Genomic DNA, 22,738 nt, shown 5'->3' on the forward strand with positions numbered 1-22,738 from the left:
AAGCAAAGATACAAAAATCCACTAACAATCCAAACTGCCGACTTTGCAATGACAAAGTTGAGACTGTTTCACATTTAATATGTGAGTGCAGCAAAATTGCACAAACTTATTACAAAGGTAGACATGACCAAGTTGCTAAATTAATCCATTGGTCATTATATAAAAATATGACTTACCTTTGGAAGTCTTTGGAACATAAAGTGGAAAAAGTTGTCGAAAATGAGAAGGTGAAGATCTTGTGGGACTTTCGAATACAGACGGATCATCATTTGGAACACAACACGCCAGATATCACAGTTGTCGAAAACTGAAGCATACAATTTATTCATATCGCAGTACCAAGAGACACCAGAGTTGAAGAAAAAGAACTGGAAAAAAATCACAAAATATTGTGACCCGGCCATCGATGCGACTTGATTATGGTTGAAACAATGGGTAACAGTGATACCCATTGTCATCGGGGCACTTGGTACCATGTCCAAGAACTTACAAAATACATCAATAAATTGCAGCTTCTTGCAATTCCAGTGGAATTGCAAAAAACTGCTACTCAGAACATCGTACATTTTAAGAAGGTACTTGGTTGATACCTAGGATGCTGGGAGCAACCCATATCAACCATCAGTGCCAGTCAATAATATTTGTGATACATTTTTAAATGTTCAGTTGACTGAGTTTCATTTTTAATGAATAAAAGTTTATAATAATAATATAACATCTTCCTACTGCAGGTTTTTGGGAGAGACTTAATAAGTGGGGAAAAAATGCCAAATCCAACCTAAACATCTGGCTCAGTGGTGAAATGTAAAATTTGTTACTTCTGGTTCTGTGGGCGTGGCTTAGTGGGGGAGTAATGTGACTGGGTGAGTGTAGCCAACTCTTTTTTTTACTTTTTTAAAGCATTTTTTTTACAACCTATTTGGGCGAATAGGTTGTAAAAAATGCTTTTAAAAGGTAAAAAAAGGCTCTGACAATCACAGCTGTGCCGCACGATTGTCAGAGTCTTTTTTTTAACCTTTTAAAAGCAGGAAGTAACAACACCCGGACGAGTGGGCGGAGCCTCACGCCGCCATCGCTACCGGTTCTCCGAACCACCTGACACAATCGCTACCAGATCTGATCCGATCTGAACTGGGAGCATTTCACCCCTGATCTGGCTGCCCACATAATAATAGATATAATATAGTAATATATCATATAGTATATTATATAGTGATATACAATATAATAATATACAACACAATACGAATTAAAAATCAATAAGCACGTACCTGGAACTAAAGCAAGATAAAGGACTGGTCTGGAATCTTTCAGGCTTCTTATCAAGAACAAATCTGAAGCAGGCCAAAAGAAATAGAGATGGGTTTTTGACATTTTTGTATACTTTGTTGCTTTTAGATGCATTCATTTTGTCTGATATAACTGGGGTTTATAGAGTGATGAATCCTGCTAAGAGATGTAAGGAAGCATTTAATAGCAATTCAGCTGTTTATTTTGTACAGTCAATAAAAGCATAGTGTTCTCCTAGGGCTATGCAATAATAGATGTACAGAACAGGGCATGGCTACATATATATGCCATTGACCAATGCTTCCTAACTAGAATTCCTTTGATTTTATTCCCATCCATTTATTCCCCAAAGGAAACAAGTAAACACATTGTTTCTAGTAAGTCAATTTGTTTTGCTTTTTTCTTTAATCTATGTAACTGTTAGCCATTTAAGATGCGCTAACTGCAAAAGAAATAAAAGAGAACAAGAATTCTGAGCTGGTGGTTGTGAAATTGAATGATTCATTGACAATAATGGACATTGCCAATTGGGCATTAATACAATCATAGAAATTGATAGGTGATATACAGTTATTGGGGCAATTTAAATTGGAGTTTAAAGGAAAGTTATTTCCTCTGATATGAAGAGGAACATAGCATTTATCTCAGTAAGACTCCACACTGGTTAGCTTTGATAAGCACGAGATCAGTAAGACTCCTTAAGGCACAGGTCTTCAAACTTGGCCACTTTAAGACTTGTGGACTTCAACTCCCAGAATTCTCCAGCCAGCTGGGAGTTGAAGTCTACAAGTCTTAAAGCGGTCAAGTTTGAAGACCTCTGCCTTAAGTTTTCCACTCCAAAGCTGGAGACAGGTACCTTACCTTAGAGGGGGGGAAATTGATAACCAGGACCTAGTCTGGACTGTTCCACCAAGGGAATATGCACTGAGTGGACTTTAAGATTAAATTATGTGGTGTGGCTGAATAAAAAGATAGCTTGGGCTGTTAAGAGTAGGGAAACCCAAATTCAATTCCCCACTAGAGCATGATGCTTTCATGGTGATCTTGGACCAATAACTCTTTGACGCTGTTAGAATGACATTCTTAACTGAGACCAGGGGTTAGAATTAGGGTGGGATAAACAGGTTGTCTGAGTTCTCTCACCAGTTTTTCTAGACACTGGAGGGCAGATTTTGCCATAAAGAGACCCACATCTGTTTGGATTTAATCCAGGGGTGAAATTCACATACCTTCCTTATTGGTTCACAAATGCGCATGCACCATCGTCCACACATGTGCAAAGCCTTCTGTGCATGTGCATAGGCTTAAAATCATTGCAAAAAAAGTGACATCATGACGTCCACATGGGTGGGCGGAGCCTCCTGCAGCTGCTGCTCCCGGTTCGCCCAAGCCCGATAGAACTGGCTGAATTTCACCCCTGATGTAATCTCATGTTCAACTAGCTCCTCCTATGTCATGAAAACTATGTATCAAAAAGCTAATTATTGCCTTTCACTCTCATGGCATCTTAGAGAGGCTATGTGGAAAAGGGCCTCTCTTGGTTCTGCCATCTTAGTTTCTTTCATATTCTTCCCACCTTGCAGATGCATTGGTGCAAAAAAAATATGCTTTTATTTCATCCAGATCAAAGCTAGATTCAAAAGTTACATTTTGCTCATTTTCCATGCCAACAATCACACAAATGTTGAGAAGTCAGATTGTGTACCTTGTTCCGTAGTTCACAGGATCAGAGCCTGTAATGAAATTTGATTACTTGGGAGAGCATAGATGCAACAAATGCAACCCATACGTTGTGGTAGCTTCATGCTCAGAGACAGCATGCCATTCAATATGGGAAATTACAGTTGCCTTCACATTCTATTTATGGGCTTCTGGGAAGCAAAATGCTGAACTATGCATACCTGAGTTTTGACCCAGATGAATTCTTCTCTTTATTTTTTTTTAATTGCACGGTAAGATTTAAATCCCACCTTTCAAGGCAGATACCCTTAAAGTATCAACAATCAATAGAAGCAATCCATAAAAAGCAATGAAATACAATAAAACATGAATGGACCCCTTGAAAACACATAGCAATAGCCCCCACAAGGTTAATAACATCATAACCAGCAGATTAAGAAGTTCAGCTTTTTAAAAAAGAGGCATTAAAAGGATCTTAAATAATACCTGGACAACCACAGGAGAAGGCTTTGAAGGCAATTTCTTTTTTTGCCTGACTTCAAGCCTATAAACATTTACCAGGATAATTATCATTGATCACTGTGGGACTAACTTCTGGTTCATGCTGTCAAATCTATTTTGCTGGAGATATGAAATGGCCTAGAAAGTTGATAGGTGTGTATTTGCATACATTCAGTGGAGGGAGAAACAGTTCTCCATGGTATCTTTTTAAAAAAGCAAAACAAAATAAAAGTGAAACAAAAGCCTAGCGGGTATAAAAATCGATAGTAACTGTCATAATATTTCCTCTCTTTTTGTTTAGGACATTCAAATTCTATGGCCACCCAAGACAATTCTGCCAGCCTAAACTGTGCAATCCAAGTCAGTGAGTGACAATCTTCCTTACCATTTTTCCCAATTCATCTATCAAATGCATTTACATTTTTTTTTTCATCCAATGTTTCTCCAGCTGGCCTTCTGTAATGAATCAAGATTATATCCTGGAATGAAAATTGTGCCAACTGACATTATAAAGTTTTGAAATCAAAGTTGAACTATTAGGAATTACACATTTTACTAATTGTAAGAAGTAAGCATTGGTAACGAATATTGAATACATACAAAATATGCTTAATAGATAGGTAATGAGAAGTTTACACCTCCAATCATACATAACAGGGCAGCCTTCCATATAATTCTCTTATATAAAGTCAAGTGCATCATACTAACAGCTATATCAGAAAGGGGTTAACTACCCCTTTCTGCTTCCAAAATACAATTGAAACTGGTACAGGTAGTCCTTGACTTATTAGCTCAATTGAACCCAACATTTTCATTGCTAAGCAAAACAGTTGTTAAGTGAGTTTTGCCACAGTTGTTATGTGAATCACTGCAGTTATGTTACTAACATGGTTGTAAATGAATCTGGCTTCCTCATTGACTTTGCCTGTCAGGGATGCTGCAACCATCATAAATACATATCAATTGCCAAGTGTCTGAATTTTGACCCTGTGACTATAGGGAGGCTGCAATGGTCATAAATGTGAAGAACAGTCATAAGTCACTTTTCCAGTGCTGTGGTAACTTCAAAATCGTTCACAAAATTACTAGAATCACTACCTGTATTCTACTGAAAAAGGAATTCAATCAAAGACCCCATTTTAGTTTTCACAACCTTCACGGCTATGGCAGGTGTAAAACAGGCAGAAACAGGTAATGCTGAGTGTCTCTTTTATGATATCCACAAGATATCACCTCAATTGACCACCGTATTTACTTATTTAATTCTCTTTCCAGGGGCGAAAGAAAATCCCAAACTGGAAAATGAGAGCCTCTTAACCTTCTTTATAGCTGTTGGGAGGACTTAAACATAATTTTTGCCTGGGTGACTAGCTCACCAAAAATCACCCATTTGGTGAATGGAGGTGAGCTGGTTAACTAAGAGAATGGCTGATTGGACTGGTGATTCAGGACCATGGTCAGCAACACAGAAGCAGCGGTATGTATAGGCTGTAGCTTTGCTTCACTTTGTAGAGCAGCACTTGCTTTGATTGAGAGTTAAGACAGAGCCATTGACATTATGATACTTCACTAACAAGCGTTTTGCTGCATGTGCAGAAACCTCGATTACCAATCAAGCTGAACACACTATTTCAAGTGAAGAGGAGCAAAGGGCCATTTCACTCCAGAGCTTCACTTCAAAGCAGCACTTCATTGAAGTTTCTGGGAAACAAAGTGTCCCTTCAAAGATATGTAAGCTTCCATATACATGCAAAATCGAGGAACAATAAGAGCATTTTATGACCCCTGCAGTGATTTGAATAATTCATTCATCCATCCATCCATCCATTCATTCAATTTGTTGAGACTGCCCATGTCATGAAGTATTTCTGGATAGTGAACAAAATTAAAATATTTGAAATAAAATATTTAATTAAAATATTTTAATTAAAATTAAAATAATGCAATAATTGCATTAAAAATGCAATACAAAATACATAGCAGCTGTCAATATATCACCCCATTATCATTAATACAACCAAGAATGGGTCACTGCATACATCCAAGAGCCCAGCCCTGGGCAGAGAACCAGATCTTTAGGTTCTTATGAAAGATCAGCAAGATTTTGGCCATCCTGATTTCTGGAGGAACAATGTTCCATAGGGCAGACACTATAGCAGAAAAGCCAAGTCTTCTAGGCCCAACCAACCAGCATTCCCTAGCCAATAGGTCCTGAAGCATGTCCATCCTGCCTGATCAGATTGGACAGATACAAACAACTATCTATTGAGACATTCCCTCAAATAACACACTTGTTGTCCACAATCTTTCAATCAATCTCATATCAAGTTCTTAAAAATACAGTGTTTAGTACTGTAATCTTTCTGTTCTTTTTCAGATCTTATGGGGAATGGCTCCAAGATCTTCTTGGATATTGGGTTAATCAGAAGCACCTCTTTTAGTTGGAAGGATCAGCTTCATCTATGAAACTGTAGATTCCAGGTGACCCAGTACTCTCCTTGGATCCGAGATTGATTCCATCTCTTCCTGAGAGCTTCTCCCATTAATCTCAGAAAGTGTTTAATGCTGGATGTGCATTGGGGTAGAATGGATATGGCTGAAAAGAGTGGGAAAGTGAGAATCTGGGTCTGTCATATCAGATTAGGCTGCCTCTACATCAAATGTTTTCTCTTTGTATGAGACTATCTTTGTAAATACTTTATTATGATGTAACTCTCCTCTGACTTAGGTTCAAACCTAAATCAATTGAATCAAAGGAAAGGAAACAAGACCTGCATACTGATACATCACATTAGTATTCCTGTAGAATATCAAAACCAACATTTCAGTAGAGGCTGGTTAATGTACCATATAGCATTGCTGGGAAAATGTCAGACCCAATTAAGACATAGACTCACTAACTACACCAAAACCTTTTCTTGCCAAAAAACACACAAGTGATTGTAACAGAAAGAGGAAGCTTTTTTTCCCTCTGAAATTAATAGTACATTTCTTGACTCACAGTAGATATTTCTAGGACAATAAAAGCTAATATTTACCAGCCATGAACTTAATTTACAATAGAAGTCTTTTGTCCAACTAATGTTCACTGATTTGATGACCATTCATTATCATTATCAATATATGTTTTGCAGAGGACTATTTCTTCAAAAACTTCTTTGCATTGAACAGTATATAGAGTTACTGTGCCCCCTAATGTTCAAAAAGAAAACACATTACTATATCTAAATATTGCATGCTCCAATTTGTTCTCCTGAAACACAATTTTGTTTCGTCTGTGCTTGGTGACTGCACATTCTTTTGACTGTTGCTGGGACTTTGCCCCCACTTTAGCACTAAGCTCAAACCCCAAATAGAATGGGACAATTTAACCCTCTTCAGTATAATGGAGGTGTAAAATTTAATGGAGGCGTAAAAGTTGGAAAGGGAATTATTTATATAAAAAAATATGCTTCCTCAAATAAAAAAAAATATGCCTTGATCTTATGTACCTGAACTCATGGGAATGGGGGTGGTTTGGGCTCAATAAAGAATCAATAAAGGAGAATATTTGTAGCTCAGGGTTGAAATGAGATTTCCTTGGTGGTCTCTGAGCTTGCTTGTTTTCTTGCAGTCATTTCATTCCCCAAACTGGTAACATCATCAGTGCTCATGCTAATGATGTTACCTAGTACTAGCACTGATGATGTTACCTAACTTGGATAATAAAATGTCTTCAAGTAAACAAGCAAGCTCAGAGACCACCAAGAATCGTGTGTGTGTGTGTGTGTGTGTGTGTGTGTGTATGTGTGTGTGTGTGTAAAACACTTGCTCAAAAAAGTCCTTTGCTGATCTTATGAACCTGAACTTACGGGAATGAGGGTGCTTTGGATTCAGAAGAGCTAAAAATAACTCCTGCTCCTTTTCCTATTCTTTTTTTTTTAAATAAAGTTTTATTTTCTTTTAATACAAATATTTCATCATTCATTAAACAGTGTGTCACCTGGGTACAATTTTTTTGTATCATAACAGTTTAAGCTTACCACCATATTCATTATTTATACCTACTCTTATTTTAATACTAATATATAATACTTAACATATCTATCCTTTTCCTATTCTTGATAGGAATATTGTAGGACATTTGTTTTAGTTCTTGTTTTACTTATTAAATGTATATGTTACTCATCTCACTGCCAAGTAACTTCTGGGTAACATTGTTCTGCCTTCGAGAGGGAATGCCGAAGAAAACCTCTCTCCTGCCAATGTATCTTCTTTCCACTTCAAACTCTGAAGCCTAGGATGAAGAAACACAGGTAAAGAGAATGGAAGCTGCAGGTATTTTTAAAGATCCCATCTTTGGCACAGAGGTTTGAAGTAGACTCTATACAGACTACTGTATAGAAGACTATTCCTTCTTTGGACTGTAAAAAATTTTCACTAGCTGTGACCCCAAAGGAGCATTAATGCCACTGTGTGGAGCCATTGAATTGAGGAACGGCCTCCACAGGTCTGAATTAAATTACATGATGACTGATTGAAGAAGAGAAATTGGATCATTGATAAAACTAAATGGCAGATTTAGACTTCTGCTGTGATCAATGCTGGAAAGGTCCGTAACCACATTTCACTTTTTAAGAAGCAATCTGATTGATTTTTACAAGATAAACCAAGGGAGAGACATCACTCCTTTGATTTTTGCTGGAGGTTCAGAGCAGTGCAATGTTAGTAACGTTGAGAGTTTTTCTCTATTGCATAGAAAAATTATCTCTCCATTCATGAACCAAGTATTATTTCTTAACTTTGTCCACCTACAACTGATGCACTGAGGAGGCCTGGAGTCCTAGATATAATGGCTATTTTTAAACACTGTCATAATAACCTAAATTCCATGTTGGTTTTAACGTTTGATACTGATTTTAATTGATATGTTTTAAATTATGGGCCAAATTTCATTTAATTAGTTTTAATAATTATTTTAACTTTTGTGTACAAATGTTTTTATTTTGGCTGTTCACTGCCCTGAGTCCGAAAGGAGAAGGGCGGTATACAAATTTAATAAATAAATAAATAAATAAATAAATAAATAAATAAATAAATAAATAAATAAATAAATAAATAAATAAATAAATAAATAAATGGAGCAAAATTAGTGATAATATTCAGACCTTTGTGTAGAACATATAACTGTGCCAAAATCTGTTCTGTGGTTTCCTGAAGCACTTTTTTCCTCGTTTTCTTCTCTTCTGAGTTCTGTTTTTCTACCTGACCTTCAAGGTGGCTTGACCTTTAGAAAATCTATTATGCACAGATTGAAGCTGCTAAGATTTTCAATTTACATCTTGGTCTATATTCTATAGTCACCTTTGCTGTCCCTGCTTCTTAATATATGAAAGGCCCCATAGGAAGAGTTTGTGATATGCAAGGGGATTTTTGCTTGTTCCCCAGACTTTTTCCCCAAGTGAACATGGAATCCTTTAATTAAACAAATAGATTTTGACAAATGATGGTGCCAACTTAAAATAATGCATGCATGTCAGGGGTGGGTTCTACTTACCTTTACTACCGGTTCGCAACGGGAGCACATGTGCATGCTTCTGTGCATGCACAGAAGCTTCTGTGCATGTGCAGATCATCAATTATGATGTCCGGGTGGGTGGGCGTGGCCTCCCACCACTTTTACTACCGGTTCTAAAGAACCGGACAGAACCAGGAGCAATCCACCACTGATGTATGTGTGTTGTTTATCAAAATTGGTGGAAATTGGAGAAAATTGGAAAAATGCTAAGTTAGAGTTAATTTAAAGAATGCTGACTTAATTATGTCTAATGTGAATGGTCAAAGAAAGGAGGGACCAGGTTAATATTTTAGTGGCAGATACCTAAAAATGTCAGGATGGAGACTAGAATAGACTGGGAAATTAAAGAACTGTCTTAGAACAAAGCATAGTATAACTACCTCCATGCTGTTTTAAAGAAACTTGCATGGAAACCTCCAGGGAAGAGTCATTTAGAGACGAGTTTGGTACAAGGACATCTTTATCAGTACCTTGAGGATGGAGAAAAGAGGAGTTCTGCAAATAAGCCATACCAATTTGAACATATTTCCATTCATTAATTTCTGATCTGATTTATAATAGTGACTAACTACAGTGGGTGGCTATATTAAATTTAATAATAAATAAAATGACATCCACAAGAGTTGAGCTGTGTTTGGAAGATACAATTGAAAAGGCTGTTTCTATAATAGCCAGCAGGAAGATAATAGTCCCTTGTTGCATGATTACTTAAAAATAGAGCCAGTAATATTTGAAATAGTTTATTGCCAAATAAAGTATGCTGAATATTGCAAGTTAAGGGTCTTAGAAGCCCTTACTCTTTATTATACTTTGCTTTATTTATATGGCAATCTTTATAGAAGGGAGAAATATAAAATATATGGTCAGAATAGAAGTAATGAATACAGATATGAAATAGATAGTCTAAATGACTATCTATCAGTCTGCTGAGCCTGGTGGCTCAGCAGACTGATAGCATTGTGATTAACACCAGCTGTCTGCAATTACTGTAAGTTCGAATCTCACCAGGCTCAAGGTTGACTCAGCTTCCATCCTTTCTAAGGTAGGTAAATTGAGGACCCAGTTTGTGGGGGCAATAAGCTGACTTTGTATAAATATACAAAAGTATGAAGGCTATTGTTTAACGCATTGTAAGCCACCCTGAGTCTCTGGAGAAGGGCGGCATATAAATCAAATTTAAAAAAAAAATTATAAGTGAAGTCAGAAATTAATACATAATTAAATTAAAAGCAAAAATAACAGACATCCTGTTCATTTCATTATTACACAATGTCTAGTTTGTTCAGTATCTATGACAGAGAATAAGACTAATCCAGACTCCATTTTGTGAAGGAAAATCCAGTCTCATTAGCCAACTAATTTGACTGGGTACAAATTAGGGGTATCCAAATTATTTGTTTCTATTCAGTCATGAACCTATTTCATTCAACTTCCACATCATTCTGCTAATTAAATAAAGTTGCAGTTGAAAGTCATTATAACCCACAGAAAAAGATTAATAAATAATACAACAAATAAATTAATTACATGAGGAAAGAAGACATCTTTTTACATCCACAGCATTCACTCTACTTCTTTATATTTTTCTATTTTTGCAAACTATTTGTGTTTCCACCATGTTTAAACACTGTTTCGTACATTACTGTTTGTTCTTTAAAAATCACTTTTTGAGAATCTCATTAATTCCATCCAACTGTGACTTCCTCAGTCTTTCCCTGCATCCCATTCTTCCTTCATAAGTTTGCTTTGTGATTTGATCCACTGTCATTCTGTCTATATGGCCAAACCATCTCAACATATTTATTTTATACCAGTCACTCACTTTTGTCTTCAATACATATTCATTCAGTACAATCCATTCTTTTCTGGTTTTATCATCCATGCTTCTTTGCTAAACTATTTCCACTGTCCTCAACTTAGTTTGATATTTCTAATCTACCCCATCCATGAAATAGAAGGCAATGGATGGAGACTAATCAAGGAGAGAAGCAACCTAGAACTAAGGAGAAATTTTCTGACAGTAAGAACAATAAACCAGTGAAAAGGCTTGCTTTTCACTGATTCAGTGAGTGACTCAGCTGACTCAGCCTTCCATCTTCTGAGGTCGGTAAAATGAAGACCCAGATTGTTGGGGGCAATATGCTGACTCTTTAAACTGCTTAGAAAGAGCTGTAAAGCTCTGTAAAGTGGTATATAAGTCTAAGTGCTATTACTATTGCTTTCCAAAGTTGTGAGTGCTCCATCACTGGAGGCTTTTAAAAAGAGACTGGACAAGCATTGTGTCAGGTATGCCTCCTTTAAGTACTCAAGAAAGAAAAAACCCCGACTCCATTTTCATAGACAAAGGTACTTTTACTGAGTATGAACTGAATGCCCCTGTTTCAATGGCAGCCGTAGCAAGCAAGCAATATAAAAGCAGAGGCTGACACATTGTCTGAAATGGTATAGGGCAGGGGTTGGCAACCTCAAACACTCAAAGAGCCACAAGGGTCCTAACTGGAAGCCCTCCATTCAATTCTGGAGCTGACCAGAAATCCGGTTCCCCCACCACAGAGTCTCCTCCTAGCGTGGCGTCCTTTTTCCTCTACCTTTCCTAACCGAAAGCCCTATCAATTGCGGGGCCGACTGGAAAACCCGCCCCTTGCCATAAAGTTTCCTCCTGGCACACCGTGCTTTCCCCCTCCCTTAACTGGAAACTCCTCTCAAAATTGTGCTGACTGGCAACAGGGAGCAGCAGCGGAGGAGTGAAAGAGCCACATGTGGCTCCAGAGCCACAGATTGCTGACCCCTGGTATAAGGGCTTCTGCTTGAGCATAGAGTTGGACGGAAGACCTCCAAGGCCCCTTCAAACTCTGTTATTCTGTTATTGTAAAAGCCACTGAGCAATGTGTCTGTTTCAGCCCAATATGCTATGTCTATCTGTCTGTCTGTCTGTCTGTCTGTCTGTCTGTCTGTCTGTCTGTCTGTCTATCTATCTATCTATCTATCTATCTATCTATCTATCTATCTATCTATCAATCAATCATCTCATTTGAATAGCAGCCTATCTCACATAGTGATTCTGGGCAGTGTACCTAATAATCCACTCCAAATATATAAAAACTATTCAAAAGCAAACCAATTTAAATTTAAAAGATAAAAACTTCTAAATATTCTAAATACTACTACCCTTAACACATCCAATTCTTACTCTGATATACATAACAAAGAGGTCTGCAGCATGTTTTTATAAACAACTTTTACTTTCTTTGGCAAACATACAATCCTCATAAAAAACCACATACTACAAACACATTTTTTTCAGCATTAACATTTCTTCAGCCATTCCCACATCTTTACTAAAGTGAACTAGGCAAGGCCATCTAACCTTTGATCTTTCCCCTTTTTCCCTATAAAAGCTAATTTCCTTGTTACTTTAATTAAAACATTAATTTTCACATCCATGCTCCTGATTTGAGTTCTCAATACTGCATCATCTGTGTACAAACGTGTAGACACAACTCATGTCCACAACCAACTTATCTCTGACATTACAAGAAGCATTTCTTATTCTTTTATCAATAAATATAATAAACAGCCAATGAGATATTCACACATACTTCTTTTCCTCCTATACTGCAATCAATCATTTCCTGGGCATTCTATTTAATCTCTCACATTCTTTACTTCCATCTACACTAATCTCAGTACCTTCAGAACCAATCTTTCACCCTTATTCCATACTAAGTCTATTCCCTTTATATATGGCCAAACAGACTGGGTCCAGCTAAGTAGAAGAATAAGACAAGGTTGCACGCTCTCACCTTATTTTATTCAGCCAAAATGCTGAATATAATGTAATTGAGTGAAGTAGACTTGGAAGAAGATGAGTGTTGTTTTAAAACTGGAGGAAGAAACATCAATAACTTCCACTAAGTTGTTCACATTGCTCTAGTAGCTGAAAATGCAAATGATTCTCAAGCTCCAGGAATGAAGTCAAGGGACACTGTGAAATACTAGGACTAAAATTAAACATAAACATAAGACCAGAGTAATGACAATAGGTACCACAATCAATTCTAGAATTGAGAATGAAGATATTGAAATGATGGATACCTTCTCCTTTATGGGTTCAATTATCAACAGCAAAGGAACAAGCAGTCAAGAAATACACCACAGATTAGCACTTGGTGGAGTAGGCAAGACCTTGGAAAACAAAGTTGGAGAACCCACTCAAGGTGTATTTTACTATGCTAAATAGATATTCCTCTTGAAAATATGGACATAAATGATGGATCCTTGCTCTATGGTACCCGCTCTGAACCAGTGACATCACACCATGGCGGAATTCACTAAAAATATCTAATTCTAACTCCAGGATACCAAAATAATGTCTACAGTCATATAGTATATACTGCACAAACAAATAAAACCATTTTTATGGGTCAGTGTGACTTGATTCTGCCAACATGCCAAGATAGAACTTACTGTCCAATGATTATATAAAGTACTCATCCCGGTTTTAGCTCAAAGTGGTATGTTGTGTGAACCATACCAATTATCATGCAAAGTCCACTTGATAGTTGCAAATCAATCTCCATAAATAATTTATAATTGGAACATGGGACATTTTCATCAGGGCACCTCCCACATTCAAGTATTACTGACTAAGTAGCAAGTCACCAAACAATATGTGAATCATTCTTCTAGCCACCAATGATAAGAAGAAAAACATCTCTGTTTTAGCTCTAGCTGTTATATAAATTATGGAAATCAGTATGTGGGAGTCAGGAATGCAGTGACTTGTTTTGAAAAGTGAAGCACAAATAATTCTAGGAATTTCACTTCCACCTAGTTTTATTTTTAAATAGCAAATTCTACAGTGTTGTTCAGTGGTGGGATGCTGCTGGTTTAACAACCAATTCGGTGATCGCGCGCTTCGCTGCGCACACACGCACAATCTTACAAATACTAACCTTCTGTGTTACCACTTGGGAGTAACACAGCTGAGGCATGGCAATACGCTCTGCCACGCCAATCAGCTGAGAAGATAAAGGTAAGCAAAGTGCAGGGGCAGGTGGGCAGGCCGATCTGATCATCGGAGAGAACTGGTTCACTCCCAGCTGATCATCGGCGCTACCGGTTCGCCAGTCCAAACCGATAGAATCCAGTAGTGGGTTTCAAATTTTTTTACTACCGGTTCTGTGGGCGTGGCTTGGTGGGCATGGCATGGCTTGGTGGGCGTGGCTTGGTGGGCGTGGCAGGGGAAGGATACTGTAACATTTCCATTCCCACCCCACTCCAGAGGAAGGATACTGTAAAATCTCCATTCCCTCCCCAATCCAGGGGAAGGTTACTGCAAAATCCCCATTTCCTCCCAATCAGCTGGGACTCTGGGGGCAGGGCCAGTCAGAATTTTTACTACCGGTTCTCCAAACTACTCAAAATTTCTGCTACCGGTTCTCCAGAACTGGTCCGAACCTGCTGAAACCCACCTCTGATAGAATCCCACCCCTGGTGTTGTTAGAGTAAGACCTCTTTTTTCTCCCTTGTGTTGCAATAGAAAACTTCCTGGTATGGGTCTACATATGTCATCAGCCCATAGAGTTTTATTTATAATACAGTGACTCTCAGAAATCCAGAACAATTAGGGACTGAAAACCTTGCTTAATTGTGCATTAACATCTCAGCAATACTTGGCAATGGAGAGGTTGACTAAAGACCAAACTAGTGAAGATGAAGTGAAGATGGTAAAGGTGTAAAGCTATGTTTCAGGGGTGAAATCCAGGAGGTTCTGACAGGTTCTGGAGAATCAGTAGTGGAAATTTTGAGTAGTTCGGAGAATCGGCAAATACCACCTCTGGCTGGCCCCAGAGTGGGATGGGAATGGAGATTTTGCAATATCCTTCCCCCAGGAGTGTGGAGGGAATGGGGATTTTGCAGTATCCTTCCCCTGGAGTGATGTGGGAATGGAGATTTTGCAGTATCCTTCCCCTGCCATGCCCACCAAGCCACGCCCACAGAACCGGTAGTAAAAAAAAATGAATTTCACCACTGCTATGTTTCCATATTCAGTGATGATGATAAATCTAGACCTTGGCTGATCATGTTCAACCAGGTCTCATCCTTCAGGGTAGGAGGTCAGTGAAAAATAAAAAAGAATTATATAGAGTAGATAGATACTAGTAACATTTACCTAAGGATATTCTAAAGCACACTTTATGATGCCTTAGAAATTGTACTCTTCTTGGAAGATATTTCTGTTTCTTTCCTTAGTTTACTTAAGAAATCCTTTTGAATTCATCCTGGTCATCCTTTGTGAAGGGGGTTGCAGCTGATGTGATTGTTTAGCGTTACATTTTTTTTCACTCCAAAGCAACCTTGTCTGCCCATATTTCCAAATTTGAAAAGATCCCATGTGAGAACTTTATGCTGATGTCATTCCATGGAGAGATGTCTGTACAATGAAAGACAAGACAATTCACAAATCCTCTTGGCCAGTAGTGGGTTCCACTTACCTTTGCTACTGGTTCGGAATCAGGAGCGCACTCACATACAGCGCTTCTGCGCATGTGCAGAACCTCCGAGTGGGTGGGCGGAGCCACCACTACCGGATCGCCCAAACCGGGGTGAACCAGTAGAAACCCACCACTGCTCTTGGCTATCTCTTAACTAAACACAACTGCAAGGACTTTAGGTGGCATATAAGTGTAAAATAAAATTGATTCCCCAATGGCCAATTTGAAAATCAACTATTTTTATCACAGATCTCTCAGTTTCCGTTAACTTCATTCTGAATCTTGAGTCATTCATGAATAAGAAGAAATCAATATTTAAGGATGGATTAAGATAAGTAATGATGAACATATATGTGTAACATGTAAGGTAATGCATGTTTGGAGACTTATTTTACTCTTAAAGTGCTACCTGCTGCTACTGTATATAGTAGGAATCCTCACACACACAATGCCCAGTGTGGCTGCTTCCATTTTTGTATCTTGCGAGTACTGCAATATAAAATATGGAAAATATGTTTCTTTGAGACAGCTACAGTTATTGCTTTGTAAATGTGATTAATGTTGTTTACTTTTTTTTTCCAGAAAAGACTTTTGCTAAGTCATGATTCTTGTTTCCTATGCTAAAGATCTTTAATCACTACTAGCAAACTAGCCAATAAATCTGGAAGTTCTTCTCCTTGTAGCTACTTTGGAATTTATATATATATGTAGCAGTGGACTCCCCTTAATCATTTACAGTTATTACAGTCCTACTGATTGTATACCAGTTGTATTAGCAATCTTGTCATCTGCTTTGTTATGTTTTCCCATTTGCTTGAAATGAAATTTCACACTTTAGTCCTAAACGCACTTTTCTGGTTAGTAGTCGCCTTGAACACAGTACAACATAATTTTCCATATATTGCTTTATAAATTTAATTTTCCTACCTCGTTTTCATATGTTTTAGGCAAACAACCTAATCAACCAAGATATCTAACTGAGACTGGAGCCATAACTCAATAGTGGACAGGGCAAAAAGCTCAGAAGAGACCCTCCCTAGTTTCTCCAGATGTAAAGGAGATGTGGAGAGAATTCAGGCTTGCAAGATTGATGTCAGCCTTGCTAGGTAGACCAGACAGAAAACATGAACAGCTGAGCTAATGCTACTTTATGGTAAAACTAGATTAGGAATTAGTCTCTAATGATTAACATCTTGTCAATAAAGTCACTATTTGACCCAAGTGGTTTTATAACATCATTCTGCTACATATCCTAGTCCCAAAATCGTATCCTCTTGGCATCAGATCATTCTTCTGACATTTACATTGAACATAAATAAAATTACTTCCAAATCCAAATAGTCAAGCATACCTGAAGCTTCACTCTTAGGATATCTAGGAATTTAAAAGATCCTTCATATTTCCCAAACTTCTTTCTGAGAAAGGTTTTCAAGAACTTTTAAGAAGAGCAGAGCTAATAAATATGCAGTTCATCTCTTCTTCCTATATGTTGAAAACTCCTTTGTCTTGAGGTCTAGGAGAGTTGTAGTAGACCCCCAAGTAAAAAATCACTACTTCCTCTCTAAGAGATCCTACTGTGCCTGCTTCACAATGAGGTTAGTTCAAAGGTCAGGCATGTCAGGGGCTCAGGAAAATCAGCTTGGCTGCTTTGCTAAAGAAAAACTTCCCCTTCCCTTCTCATGGTTTATGCTCAAGGGGAGGCAGTTTCTAATCTTCCTAGCTAAATGGCATGCAGGTACGGTATATGTGTTTGCACCAATAAAAGTAGCTGCAGAATTACAGTTATTGTGTAATTATGCTAATCTTCAGCTTTATCTCCCCCACTAAGAGACTTTTTTTTGGAAGAGAGAGATTCAGCATTTTTATTAGCATGTGGGCTACAAGCAGAGTTCTTAAGGATTGTCAATTATTTTGTTTGGAACAATATTCAAAGTGGTGTAAGAAATGAAAGAAGCAGGATAGCTTTGCTTGAGATGAGGCCAGACTAATCCCCTATTGAAATAATCACTGTTATTTTGTGCTGATTTGCTAAGGGGGGGTGTAATCACTGTAATCCATATGGAATCCTGTCTGAAATCTCTTTTAATACCCTGATAAATTTCATCCCTAATGGGAAAAAATCTTCTGTTCTTCCACCCTAAATTCTGGGTAATTTCTATTTTAAATGTATTTTGGTAATGTTTTTCAATGTAAATTATTGTTGCAATGTAGAAGAGGAGGTTAAGGTTGATTTTATTACATTATGTTTTTAATATTTTAAATGTTTATGGCCACTATTCTCATATGCATGAGTCCAGGCAGCTGACAGTTAAAACCAGGTTAAAAACATAGTAAAACAATCAAAATTAAACACAACAGAAATAACATAATCCCATAACACATCTCTCTATCAATCTGCAGTCTCTCTCATCTGCAAAATCTTTAAAGGATCTCCCTCAAAATGTTTTCCTTGAGAAGCCAGGGAGGGTGCAGACCACTGAGGAGAGACAATGAAAGAACATATTTTCACATACCTAGTCCTATTTAACTCTGAATTTAAACATCTGAAGCTCTGAAGGGATGGGAGGGAGAATCTCATTCTTGATGTTCTCCATTCGGTTCACTTCAGATGGAAGTGTGAGAAGCCAGAAGGTTTATGGACGCATCAGAGAGGATATTCCCATTATGCCCTGGTCAGTAGTACTCAAGTAAGAAAGCCAATGAAATTTAAAAGTTATTGGAAATATGTGTATGCAATAGGAAAGAGGAAAACTGTATAGTGGTGTGGTGATTAGGGCCAGAAACTAGAAGACTATGAGTTCTAATGACCATGAGTCCTTAGGTGTAAAGCCAACAGGTGATCCCTCTCTGTCTAGCCTAGTAACAAGGTAATAGTAAGCCTCATATAAACATCTTACCAAGGAAACCTCGGGGACTGTTCCAGGTACTCATTAGATGTCAGCATTAACTGGAAGGCACAAAAAGAGACAGAGAAGTAAGTCATTAAAATGCACATATTTTGACCTGCATGCACAACACATACATGAAAAGGTTTACCAAGATTTTCTTCATTTCTGAAAAGGACTTCTCTTTCAACATATGGAATGAGAACTGGTCGGGGGAGGTCTGCAAGAAAATTTCATTGCCATGTCATGAAATATGCCGCTATAATGTGGAAATTGACATATTTATTTATTTATTTATTTATTTATTTATTTATTTATTTATTTATTTATTTATCAAATTTCTATACCGCCCTACTCCCGGAGGACTCAGGGCGGTGAACAGCCAGGATAAAATACAGATAATACAAATATTAAAAGTCCCTTAAAATTATTAAATATTTTGGCCAAAACACAGATTAAGATACCCAATTTATAAAATCAAACAAATTAAAAATTTAAAAGAGGAGAGTTAGGCCAGGCCAGCCTGCTGAAATAAAAAAGTTTTGTGAGCATGACGAAACGTGCGCAGATCCAGGATCCTCCATATCTCCGGGGGGAGCTCGTTCCAGATGGTAGGTGCCCCAACAGAGAAGGCTCTCCCCTTGGGGGCTGCCAGTCGACACTGTTTGGCCGACGGCACCCTGAGAAGCCCCTCTCTATGGGAGCATACTGGTCGGTGAGAGGCTATTGGTAGCAGAAGGCGGCCTCGTAAATACCCCGGTCCGATGCCATGGAGCACTCTAAAGGTGGTAACCAAAACCTTGAAGCGCACCCGGAAGACCACTGGGAGCCAGTGCAGCTCGCGCAGGAGGGGGGTCACATGGGAGCGCGATGCCGCTCCCATAACCACCCGCGCGGCCGCATTCTGGACCAGCTGGAGCCTCCGGGTGCTCCTCAAGGGGAGCCCCATGTAGAGAGCATTGCAGTAGTCCAGGCGGGAAGTAACGAGAGCATGAGTGACCGTATTTAACAAGTCCCGATCCAGATCCGATACAAAACTCTCTCAGATTTCACCACCTGGATTCCACCTGGATATGGAAACAGAAAGCCATACCATGCAAATAGTGTGGGGTATAGTTATAAAAACAGATGCCATGGGAAAATAGGGGAAATATTTAGCCTTGCTTTTAATTATGTGCATTGAAGAACGCTTTATTGCTTTATTCAATTTGATGCTGTAATCTTGCTTCAATAACAATTGTACCAATAAAGTAACATTCAACATTGCAAGCATAGCAACAATTGATTCTTCCAAGCCTTCTGTCAATAAAACATTTTCACTCTATGTGATCTCATACAAAGAAGGGATAATTTAATAAAAGACTGAAATGCTGCTTAAGTCACTGGCCTGTTCCCAGCAACCTAAGCAACCGAGTAAGCAAGGCAAAAGAAATTGTTTTCTATCTACAAAATAAAAACAGAGGTCATATTGTGATTTACCCTTCACCAGCCGATCATTCTTAAGACGTAGGATTTATTTTAGTTATTTCTCTATAATTTTTGACTATTTCTAAAGAATCCACCCTGATTATACTGGATTTTTTTTTATTATTTATTATCTGCCATTCAAATGAATTAATACCCAGGAAGGATTTTTTGGGGGGCTCACTTGTGTGGGACATCTACTTTGAGGATCTGAAATATTACAGGAACTTCATAATCAAATGAACTGGCAGAGTTCCATACTACAACCTGGAGGGCTGCCCACTTGCCCATCTGTTGGCTGGGCTGGCCTGGAAGCAGCATGTCCCCTTCTTGCAGGCTGGATGTGGGACACAAGGTGGAGCAGAGGTCGAGCAGGCAGCAGCCCAGAGCAGGGCCTGAAAGGCGGCCAAGCCTCACCATGTCCCCCCCCACCAAGAAGCCGCCGCTCTGTGCTGGTGCAAGAAGCCTGCAGCCGCCACTCTCTGCAGGTGTGAGAAGCCTGCAGTCGCCACTCTTTGCCAATGCAAGAAGTCTGCAGCCATTGCTCTTTGCCAGCTTCAGAAGTCTGCAGCCATTGCTCTTTGCCAGCTTCAGAAGCCTGCAGCCGCCACTCTTTGCCAACGCAAGAAGCCTGCAGCTGTCGCTGCCGCCTCGGTTCTGGCTGAAAAAGAGGCAGCTGCTGCAGGCTTCTCGCGCTGAAAAAGACCAGCGGCTTCAGGCTTCTTGTGCCAAAAAAGAGGCGGCGGCTGCAGCAGGAGTGGGTTTCAAAACCCATTTGCTCAAGGGCATGCATGTGCTCACGTGCACGTGCAACATTTCTGTGCATGTGCAGAAGCTTCTGCACATGGGAAGAAGCATCCAGGTGGGAGTGGAGCCTCCTGCTGCCACCGCTACCGGTTTGCCTGATCCGGGGTGAACCAGTAGCAACCCACCACTGGACTGCAGGCCAGTGTCGCGGGATGGGGTCGTGTGCCCAGCTGCACCAACAAAGGCCAGAATTAGCAAGGAAAAAGTTTATTTGATAATACATGTAATAACAGCTGCAAGGATTGCCTATGCACAAAATTGGAAAGGGGAGAAAATACCTTTGGAAGAAGAAGTAATAAAAAAAAACTTAGACTGTGCAGAAATGAATAGATTAACTCTGATGATTAAAGATAGAGACGACTCAGAATATTTTAAAATATGGAATGATTTTTATTATTGGTTGGAGAAGAGATATACTGTAAATGATTAATTATATAAGTATGTAATGATGAGTTGAATATTATGTTAGTGATGAATTGATTGGATAAAGATAAGGATCAAGATAGAAGTAATGACAACTATACAGAAGAAGAAAGAACTTTGGAAGATAACACCGAGATGTCACAGGGAAGAGAAAACTGATGTATTAAATGTTTGTTTGTCTAAAAAATAAAAAACTTTTTTTTTTTTTTAAAAAAAAAAAAAAAGGCCAGAAGTAGCCACCTGCAGTTTCCTGCTGCAAAACCCTTTTTAAAAACCCCGGCTGTCAGGCAGCAAGACCCAGCAAGAGATGGAGCATCAGAGAATAAACGTTGCTGTTGCTCTGGCCACCGCCGCTTCAGCCCACCTGCGCCACCCCACCTTGCCGTGAGTGACATTGAATTGGCCACACCCACTCAGTCACATGACACCCCCAGCCCAGCCACACCCACCCAATCTTTAGGATGAACCGGTGGTTAAATTAGTTGGATCCCACCACTGGCTGTAAGTAAACCAAAGTCAAAAATATTCTTAGTCAAGGTTGGCTTGCTCAAATCAGCTCTGTGTCAACTGCAGTGCTCAAATTTATAAATGGGCATACTAGTAATTTGCTCTTATGAGCAAAGCAAACTTATAGCGGATCCTCAGAACTGGAGAATTTCCATGTTTCATTTTTGGTGGGGTTGCATTCGTGCAATTTGAGGGACCTTCTAGAGTTCCAGTTCCTGCTCAAGGAGCAAGTGACAGCAATGGCTAGCGGTTCCTTTATACAAATTGATCTTGTGTGCCAATTGCAACCATTCCTAACCCAGGAGGCTTTTGTCATCTCCTATTTGCATACTTGCAATGTATTGCTACAATGACCTTGAAGACCATTCAGAAATTTCAAGTGGTCCAGGGTGCAGCAATGCATGAAGTTCTGGGTACTCCACGGGGTGTCCATATTACACTACTGCAGAGTGAACTGCACTGGCTTCCAAACATTTCCCTCCTCCCAATAAACACACACACACACACACACACACACACACACACACACACACAAATTAATTCTAGCTTTGAAGCACAGGTGTATATTTCAGCCAGAAATATAGCATTTTCTTAAGCTCGCTAAAAGATGACAAGATCCTGTACTGTTACAGATTCATTCTTAGTTGGCTTTGAACGCAGGATTTCAATCTGGGATAAAGTCACTAAAAAGTGAGGTGGATGGAAGGGGATACCTGGGTCTCTGAGGCAGGTGCAAAAGGCTGAGTTTTCATTTCCCCCCCTTTTAGAGCCTCAAAGATCAATTTTTAGAATGAGTTTCATTTCCTTTCTTTAATTAAAGTTTTCAAAGTGTGCTGAGAGGTCACACAGAAAAACCCAATGAAAGGGGAATTGGCCAGCTGTAGTTAAAATGGATCTTTGTGGAAGGGGAATATGCTTGTTCTACACCATTTACTCTCAGCAGCCAGAAGCCTTTCTCCAAAGGGTCACACAGCTAGAAGAAAAATAATTTGCGCTTATAAAAAGAGTTCAAAAAAAATTGTTTTCTTCCCAAAATGTAACAAAAATGATTGCCAAACCCAGCCAGCCATGTTGCTTTGCGGAGACTAAATTTAGCCGTCTGATTCCTCTATGGGGTCCAGTGACTC

General features: G+C 38.9%; 1 long non-coding RNA gene across 1 annotated transcript; it reads right to left on the bottom strand.

The window, feature by feature from the left end:
- Nucleotides 1-218: 218 nt before the first annotated feature.
- Nucleotides 219-16,017, bottom strand: LOC132712378 (uncharacterized). The gene is made up of 3 exons (XR_009623048.2): nt 15,935-16,017; nt 1,272-1,334; nt 219-368 (listed from the first exon to the last, which is right to left on the bottom strand). It is a non-coding gene; the product is annotated as an uncharacterized LOC132712378 (long non-coding RNA).
- Between the last annotated feature and the right edge of the window lie 6,721 nt (nt 16,018-22,738).

Source organism: Pantherophis guttatus, chromosome 9 (genome assembly GCF_059756535.1).
Source record: "Pantherophis guttatus breed Tessera chromosome 9, ASM5975653v1, whole genome shotgun sequence".
NCBI lineage: Eukaryota > Metazoa > Chordata > Lepidosauria > Squamata > Colubridae > Pantherophis > Pantherophis guttatus.